Raw genomic sequence first — 9,312 nt, forward strand, 5'->3', positions numbered from 1 at the left:
TCATTTTGAAATTTATTGTCCTGGGTACTTGATGGGCACCTTAAATCTGAACATTAGTGCCTTCTAGAAGAAACCACCTTTTCTTTCTACTCTTTTAGCTCTTTCTTCTCATATAAACCTCTGTCTTTCTCAATAATATGCTCACCCTGTTCTTTCTTGATTTCCTATTTTAGACATTAACCATTGACCTCTCATATGGAAAATGAGAATTGAAAACCTAACACCACTTCCATATATAGACTTCCCACATCCTCTTGATCTGTTGATCCAAATGTTTGGCAAAATGAACATTTAGTGTTTATGTAATTCTGGCCTTGTAAATACTGTTTACCTCTACCCAGTGTAGTCTTATGACATCATTTCCTTTCTGACACAACCTTTTGTTTTTCCTGGAGTTTATAATTGCCTTAAGAAAATAATCTGCTTAGTTTTCTTTGTATCCATCATGTGTCTTTCTCCAAACCTCCAAAAGAATTCTAAAACTTTTCTCAGCACAAACATATCAGGTAATCTACTGAGTGATTTTTTTTTTTAATTAATAGCTACTTTATTTATTTATTTATTTATTTATTTATTTAGCTGTGTTGGGTCTTTGTTTCGTGCGAGGGCTTTCTCTAGTTGCGGCAAGCGGGGGCCACTCTTCATCGCGGTGCGCGGGCCTCTCACTATCGTGGCCTCTCCCGTTGTGGGGCACAGGCTCCAGACGTGCAGGCTCAGCAGTTGTGGCTCACGGGCCCAGGTGCTCCGCGGCATGTGGGATCTTCCCAGACCAGGGCTCGAACCCGTGTCCCCTGCATTGGCAGGCAGATTCTCAACCACTGCGCCACCAGGAAAGCCCCTATTGGGTGATTTTTGTTTGTTCGTTATTTTTCAGTGATTCCTCCTGGTTCCCAGTCAATGGCTTCCAGGCCTGCTGCAGCACTGGGACTTCCCCTCACACCATCCTGGGACTTGCCCTCACCTCCCTTCTGCGATGGGCCGCCAGTTCCTGGATCCTGCGCTTTCCTCCTTCATGGTTTACACTACTGTGTGATTGGAACAGGTTCTCTAGGAGCTGCCTGGTATGAGATACAAGGGAGGCAACTTTTTGAAACATCTAATATCTGAAAACATCATCATTCTAACTCACACTTTGATTGTTTAACCCAATATAAAATTCTAGTTTGAGAATAATTTTCCTCCCGGTATTTGAAGGCTGATAAGCCTTGGCTCCATGCACTTCATAGTTGCAAAACTTCCAGTGTTCCTGTTAGGAAGTTCAGGGCTATTCTGATTCCTGTTCATTTGTATATGACATTTCCCCCCTTCTTTCTCTTTGAAAATTTGAAGTGTCTTTTTTAATCTCCAATTTTCTGAAAAATTTTCATGCTATGATAATTTCCTTTTATTGAAGTATAGTTGGAATTTGGGTCCCAGGATGGAACCTCTTAATTTTCTTATCTCTTACTTCTAGTTTTCCATCTCCATGTTTTTATGCCAAGCTTTGGGGGTATTTCTTCACCTTTATTTCTCAATTATTCTATTGACGCTCTTTTTACAGCTTTACAAGAGTGCATTCTTGCTTCTCTGAAAAAAAATTTTTAGATAGCATTTTCTTCTTGCTTCACCCATTCAATCTTTTATCTCTGTGATAATATTAGCCATGTTTTTTGTTTTTTTCTTAGGCATGTTTCTTCTCTCTGCATTGTCTTTGTATCCTTATGTTCTGCTGTTTTCTGCTTGTGTGTTTCGGTTTCTGGTTTTGATGTGGAGGTGGGCCCCGTGATGGGAGGAAGGTGAGGCTCACCATTTCCCACACTGACTTGCACTTAAGTTTACCGTTTTCACAACAGGGTTGCCCGTCTTTCTCTGTGCTGGCATCCCTGGTTTTGGAGTCTCAGGTTTAATCTCTGTAGGGTTGATCTCCCATCTCCTTCCAGAGAGGGGCTAGAATTAGGGAGCCTAATTTTCTGGGCCATGCTTCTTAGAGTTCAGCTTTTCTGCTGGCCTATGTGGGTCGTCCCCATCCATTTGACTTCCACTTTCAAATATCTTGTGGGTGTCCTTCAACTGCTGTTGTCCTCTCGTCTATTCATATTGTTCTTTAGGTTTATACCTTTATTTAAAACTTCACCTGTGGGCTTCCCTGGTGGCACAGTGGTTTAGAATCCACCTGCCAACGCAGGGGACATGGGTTCAAGCCCTGGTCCGGGAAGATCCCACATGCCGCGGAGCAACTAAGCAGCCCACGTGCCACAACTACTGAGCCTGCACTCTAGAGCCCGTGAGCCACAACTACTGAAGCCCGCGTGCCTAGAGCCCGTGCTCCGCAACAAGAGAAGCCTGCGCACTGCAACGAAGAGTAGCCCGTGCACTGCAACGAAGAGTAGCCCCCGCTCACCACAACTAGAGAAAGCCCACGCGCAGTAACGAAGACCCAATGCAGCCAAAACTAAATAAATAAATATATTTTTAAAAAACACCAAAAAACTTCATTTGTTAAACTTTTTAGCATGGTCTCTGGGTGGAGCAAAGACAAACACACATGTTCAATTCCCTGGGTTCACCAGGAATAGGGTAACCAACTTATCCTGGTTTGTCCAGGAATTTCTTGGTTTTAAAACTGAAAGTCCTACTGAGTCACCTTGCTGTACAGCAGAAATTGTAAATCAACATTGTAAATCAACTATACTTCAATAATAAAAATTTAAAAATAAATATCAATAAATAAAGCTAAAGTCCTGCATCTCAGGAAATTCCTGAGTCCTGGGAAAACTAATTTCTCCAGCTGTAGCTTCTGAGTCTCCTTTACCCCATCGATTGTCTGAACCCATCTGAGTTTGGTATTCCCTGAACAGCCACTGAAAGTGCCCTGGCTCATCCAGGGGGTGGTCCTCACAGCCTCGGAGAATGACGCGGACCGAATCACTCATGTTACAGACACTCACAAGTGTCTGGAAAAGTCCCTGTATTTCTGGAAACCCCAAAGATAAACGGCAGGCATGACTATCATTACTGAAATTGCCGGCTGCAGTGGAGACGTGCAGGTCTGGTGGCCGCCCGGAGGTGCAGCCCCCGCCTGCGCAACCTCTGTAATTATGAGAGAGCATTTTAAATTGTTCCAGTCCAAACAAGACCTGGAAATGCAGAGAGCAGGCTGGTCGTTAGGGCTGGAGGGGAGCAGTCTCCATTGAAGAGCCTGGAAGGGCTTACTCACAACACAGGGCAGGGCTGGAGGTGATGTTCTCACCGTCTCTACAGCAACAGGGGTTGTAGATGGAAGGGGAGTCGGCGGATCTTCCTCAGCACCCCCAGTCTGTCCCCTGGGAACAGGCATACGGGAGGTGCCTTTTTGTTTGGTCGGTGCTACGCTATACTCCACCAACTAAGCATGCATTTGGATGAACTAGCATTTAAAATTAAAAGGTAAATATATTTATGATGAGTTGAGCTTAGCAGTCATCCACATGTTAGAGTAAGTTTATTTACACAAAGAGGGAGGGAAGCCCAGCACAAGGCAGACGCTAGAGGGCAGGCAGGAGGGTGGCTGGTGGAGAGTGCGGACCAAGGTGTGTGTCTTGATGGTGGATACCACTGTGGCTAAGTCCCAGTGCCACCCACTTATTGGCTGTATTATCTGGCCTCCCTGAGCCTCGGTTTCCTTATCTGCAAAATGGGTATAATTATAGCATGTACTGCATAGCGCTGGTGTGAAGATTAAAAAGAAAAATAAATACCATGTGCTCAGCATGTTATGACGGTATAGAACATGATAAGTGCACAATGGCTGGTGTTATTATTGCTGTTATTGTAATTATCAGGCTTATTTTGCCATTCTCGTGGGACCGACCTGACTCTGAAGGTGGGAATTAACAAATGGGGAACAAGCAAGGACTTGCTCAGCAGATCCTGGGGGAGGGCGGAGCCCGGCCAATGTGGAAGCATGTCCACCAGCCTCCATCACTCAAGGTGAGGCACCAGGCTCTGTAACAGCACAGGTGTTATGGGGGGGTCCAGTCAGGCTTCATGGGTCCTGACCGTGGAGGAGAACCAGACCAGGGTATCGCAGCAAGATTCCAACATCAAGGGGTCATGGAGAAAGCAATGTTCATTATCTCCATCTCCTCTGGCCCAGAGATTTCTGATTATTTGAGCTTTTCTTACCCAGGATCCTTCTCTGGAAAGCATCATGGCACATCCCTGCATTCTTTCATTTGTCTAACGAACAGGCAGCACGCTAGACTCCCAATTTTGTTTTTTTTTTAGGCCACACCATGCAGCACGTGGGATCTTAGTTCCCTGACCAGGAATCGAACCCGTGCCCCCTGCATTGGAAGCACGGAGTCTTAACCACCGGACCGCCAGGGAAGTCCCCTGGACCCCCCAGTCTTAAAGAAACTCAAAGAGCCCACAGTCTCACAGGGAGGCTGACAAGTCCAAGGCAGTGACATCACCCTCTGAGGAGCCCCTTAGTTCTTGCTGAAATGACGGAGGGAATCAACGGGGGAGTGAGAGAATGAATGAATGAATGAACTAAAACGCTATTTGTGGGTGGCATAAGTGCAGGTTTGGTGGAAACACGCAGGGCTGAAGGACCAGAACTGTCACAACTGCCAAGACTTCCCAAGCTGAATTAGTCCCTCCCTCTCCCCTTCCTGTGCCTCACCAGTCCCTCTGCCTCTATCTATTCTCCCACTTCTATTTCACAGAAGCCCAGGAACAGACTGGGCTCCATTTAGAGCAGGAAAAAAAGGAGAAAACTGAGCAAGCAAAATATATAATCCTCTTTAGTTGTGGTGGTTCTGGGATTCTTTGGTAAAAGGAGCACTCAAATATTTATTGATTTGTGTCTCTGTCACAAACACCTGGAAAATATTTTGAGGCATTGCTTAATGTTCCTTCTGCCTTTCCTTCCTGCCTGGAATGTGGATGTGATGTCTGGATGCACAGCTGCCATCTTACAGCTATGAGGCGATCAACATGCTAATGAAGGGAGAACCGGGGAGAGATAGGGAGAGAATCAGAGGGTCAGAGATGGACATACACAAAAACTGGGGAAGAAAGAGGGAGAAAGAGAGAGAGAGGAGGAGATGGCCCCACCTAAGTCACCACAACGTTATTTGAATGTTGACTGCTCTGGGGAGCCCCCCATCTGGGCACCACTGTCCTCAGCCCTCTGTCGTCTGCAGCCTGAACCAAGGCGAGAAAGCTGTTCACCTCCTGATAAGGTCGGAAAGCCGTCCCTGCCCTGGGGAGGGTCCAGAGAGTCCACATCACGTGACCCACCAGAGCCTCAGTGGGAAGGAGGGATTCCTCCTGGTTGGTGTATTTATTCGGGACCTCTCCCTGGAGGACCTGACAGCAGATGTGTTTTCCTAAAGGTGAAGGATAAATGGGGAGAATCCAGCAGGGGAGTAGCGCAGGTCTGGCACACAGGCAGCCGGCACCCGTGTGTCCGTGTGGGTGCGAGTGTGTGTGCACATGCGTGTGCGCACTGTGCTGTGATCGTCATCGTAACAGCCATTGTCCAGCCCTTTGGAATTTAGGAAGCAGCTTTTAAATATAACATCCATACAACTCACCCACTTAAAGTACACAATTTAATATTTTTAGTATTGATATATTCACAGAGTTATGCAATCACCACCACAATCCTAGAGACTGGTCAACCTGTGATTTGCCTCCAGGCCCTCTGGGTCCAGAGCCCGTGCTCCTAACCTCTGCAGGGCATGGCCCCTCAGGCCCCGTTGCTGCAGTGGTGAACCAGCTGACCAACGAGCCTGGGTTCTCAGTGCCGTCCTGGACCTGCCAACATCACTGCTGTCCTGTTGCTGGCCTGGGCTCCATGCCCGCAGACGGTGGTGGCTCTGTAGGGCCTGGGTTTTTATCGCCGTGCTGTACACTTCCTTGGCCCCCTCCCACTCTGGCTGGGGCTCCTGCCACTTTGATGTGGTTCCTGTTTCCCGTCCTGCATCTGGCCTGCACATGGAGGGCCGGGCATCTGAGCCGGCCCACGCCCCCCACCCCATGTCCCCTCTGCTGCTTCTCCGAAGCTGTTCATGATCCCAGCATCTTCCAGATTCTGTCTTCCCACCTGGGGCTTTGCATCTGGAGGGGCTTGGGAATCAGAGCTTGGAGGCAGCTCCTGGGGAGATACAGGAAACCCTGGCACCTGCCTGCTTTCAGGGGAGAAGAACTATGGCTGCAGTGAAAAGCTGCAGGTGGGCAAAAAGCGTTGCTTTGAACCCTCCGAGCATCCCTCCCGTTGCCCCAGATCCTCCCTCGCTGCCCCCAGCCCGGCATCTAAAGTGGCAACGTCAGCCCAGTGGGGCGGCCAGCACCATCTTCCTACTGTGTGTTGCTAAATATTTTGAAAAGCACTTTGCAAAAGTGGGAGCAGGGTGGGGGGGGGGCATGAGTCTCTAGGGACAATACAGAGCCGCACCGTGCACCCACAGACCACAGCCATCAGCCACGGGCCATGGTGAAGGAGCTCGGAGCTCTGTGGCCGTCAGTCAGTGGTGGCCTCCACGTGGATGCATTCTGGGGCTGAGTGTCTGGGTTTGAATCCAGTTCCTACTCTCAGGGCTCTGTGACCATAGCCGGTGACAGAACCCCTCTGAGTCTTCAATTATGCATCTAAATCTGTTCATGGTAGCGCTCTCCTAGCAGGGCTGCTCGAAAGATTAAGTTAACCAGTATACTCCAGTAGCGCCCAGCATATAGTCAGCACTCAAAAACTGTAGCGTTACATACGAACTTCAAATAAATAGGGGCATCTGTGCTGATTTGTAACCTACTTTGTAAACTGAACTCATGGAGTTTTCCATGCTAGTGGATGTAGTTCCACAGCATGATTTTAAGCCGTGGTGGCTGAGAGCACAGGCTGTGCGACCAAGCTGTGTGATTGCAAATTCCAGCCTTGGCAGATGGGAGCTGGGTGACCTTGGACAAGTCACTTAACCTCTCTGTGCCTCAGTTTCCACATCTATGAATTCTATTGAAATGGGAATAAAAACACTACCCAGATCAAAGGATTGTTGTGAGAATTAAATTAATACATAGAAAATGCTTTGCCCAGTTTCTGGCATGAAATCAGCTCTTTGGACCAGTTGGATTTTTTAAAATTATTTCTCCATGGAACAGATATGCCTTTCATGTATTTAGTTTGACTTCTCATTAAGCAACTTGCCCAGAGCTGGGATTTGAAACCAAGACCTGTCTTATGATACCAAAGCCCATCGAGCTAATCAAGGTGGAAGCCTAGAAGCTTTTAACATTGGGAAGGAAAGCCAAACACAGTGCATAGACACCTGAATTGCAAGAAAATGGTTTCTTGTTATAGAAAGAGCGTCAGACTTGGCATCTGAGTTCAAGCCTGGCTCTACCTTTAGCCAAATGATCTCAGTTAAATCATGCCCTTCAATAAAATTAAAAAAAAAAAATCATGCCCTTTCTCTGAGCCTCAACTTCCCTCTCTACAAGATGGAGATAATGAAAGTATCTACTCATAAACCTATGAACCTGTGAATCAAATGCAGTAATGGATATAAAGGCAGAGAGTAAATAAACCTCTCTGGCTTTAAGGTCACAAAGAGCTGGATTGGCTCCCAGACCAGCCTCTTCCTTGCTACTTACCAAGTCAGCCCACCTGTCCAAGCCTCAGTTCCCTTACCTAAAAAATGCGAGGGAAAACAGCGGTTTTCCTGAGAATCAAACGTAGGCCAGATGATGTCGTGCTAACCTGGTAGCTGATGCTGTTGGCTGAGGGTCACTGTCACTGTCGGCCAGACCTCAGGGGCTGCGGAGGGCATGAAAGCTTCCCAGGATGGCTCAGCTGAGGCCCTCAGAGTCCGCATCACTCCGGGTCCCTGGGACGGCACAGCCCTTGGCCGCCGAGGCTCAGCCCCTCCCCCCAGGGTTAAACTGATTAAAGCTGAGCGCTGCTCTGTTGGGGTGTCATGCCATCACTGTGTTCACTGATGTTAAAAATAACCTGGAAAGTAAGAGCTGCTTAAAGCATGTGAACCATTAATCGTGTGGGTTTTTTAAAATATACTTGCTTTTAAAAATCATTTGGCATGTCACAAAGAACACACATTACTTTTATAATGAAATAAAATTAAACAAAGAGAATATAAAAGTTAACATAAATAAATGAGGGTTTGTGTCATATGATCTGTCTGCAATTTCTCCCAAGCCTCCTTTATGACCGGCAGGGGACACCAGTGGTTATGGCCTCGTGGCCTGGATTCAAATCCCAGCCCTAACACTTACTACTGAGTGATCTTGGGCAAGTTTACACCGTGACTCAGATTTCTCATTTGTCAAGTGAGCTTAAAACTGTATCTAACAGGGCTTCCCTGGTGGCGCAGTGATTAAGAATCCGCCTGTCAATGCAGGGGACACGGGTTCGAGCCCTGGTCCAGGAAAATCCCACATGCCACGGAGCAGCTAAGCCCATGCGCCACTACTGAGCCCACAAGCCGCAACTACTGAAGCCCGCGTGCCTAGAGCCTGTGCTCCGCAACGAGAGAAGCCACCGCAATGAGAAGCTCGCGCACCGCAACGAATAGTAGTCCCCCCCTCGCTGCAACTAGAGAAAGCCCGTGAGCAGCAACGAAGACCCAATGCAGCCAAAAATAAATAAATAAAATAGGTAAATTTATTTAAAAAAAAATAAAAAACTGTATCTAACATAGTGTTACCATACGACCCAGAAATTCCACTCCTAGATAATATAACCAAGAGAATTGAAAGCAGGTGTTCAAACTAAAGCATGTATATGAGTGTTCATAGCAGCATTATTCACAAGAGCCAAAAAGGGGAAACAACCCAAGCATCCATCAACTGATGAATGGATAAACAAAATGTGGTATATCCGTACAATGGAATATTATTCAGTTGTAAAAATGAGGGAAGTATTGACACCTGCTACAACATGGGTGAACCTTGAAGCTAAGATGCTAAGTGAAAGAAGCTAGACACAGAAGGCCACATATTGTATGATCCCATTTATAGGAATTGTCCAAAACCGGTGAATCCATAGAGACAGAAAGTAGATTAGTGGTTGTCAGGGGCTGGGGGAGGGGAAATGAGGAATAACTTCTTAATGGGTATGAGGTCTCTTTCTGGAGAGATGAAGATGTCTGGCATTAGATAGTGGTGAGGGTTGCGCAAAATCGTGAATGCATGAAAAGCCACTGAATTGCACATTTTAAAATGGTTAAAGTGCTGAATTTTGTTAAATGAACTTTACCTCAATAAAAAACAGAAACAAACAATATCTACCCCCAAAGGGCTGGAACTGGCATGAAATAGCACCCCTGGAGC

General features: G+C 46.9%; 1 long non-coding RNA gene across 1 annotated transcript; it reads right to left on the reverse strand.

The window, feature by feature from the left end:
- Positions 1-522: 522 nt before the first annotated feature.
- LOC309612987 lies at positions 523-8,448 on the reverse strand. The gene is made up of 2 exons (XR_014235456.1): positions 7,655-8,448; positions 523-1,058 (listed from the first exon to the last, which is right to left on the reverse strand). It is a non-coding gene; the product is annotated as an uncharacterized lncRNA (long non-coding RNA).
- Positions 8,449-9,312: the final 864 nt, after the last annotated feature.

Source organism: Balaenoptera borealis (genome assembly GCF_965194805.1).
Source record: "Balaenoptera borealis genome assembly, chromosome: 16".
NCBI classification, from domain to species: Eukaryota; Metazoa; Chordata; class Mammalia; order Artiodactyla; family Balaenopteridae; genus Balaenoptera; species Balaenoptera borealis.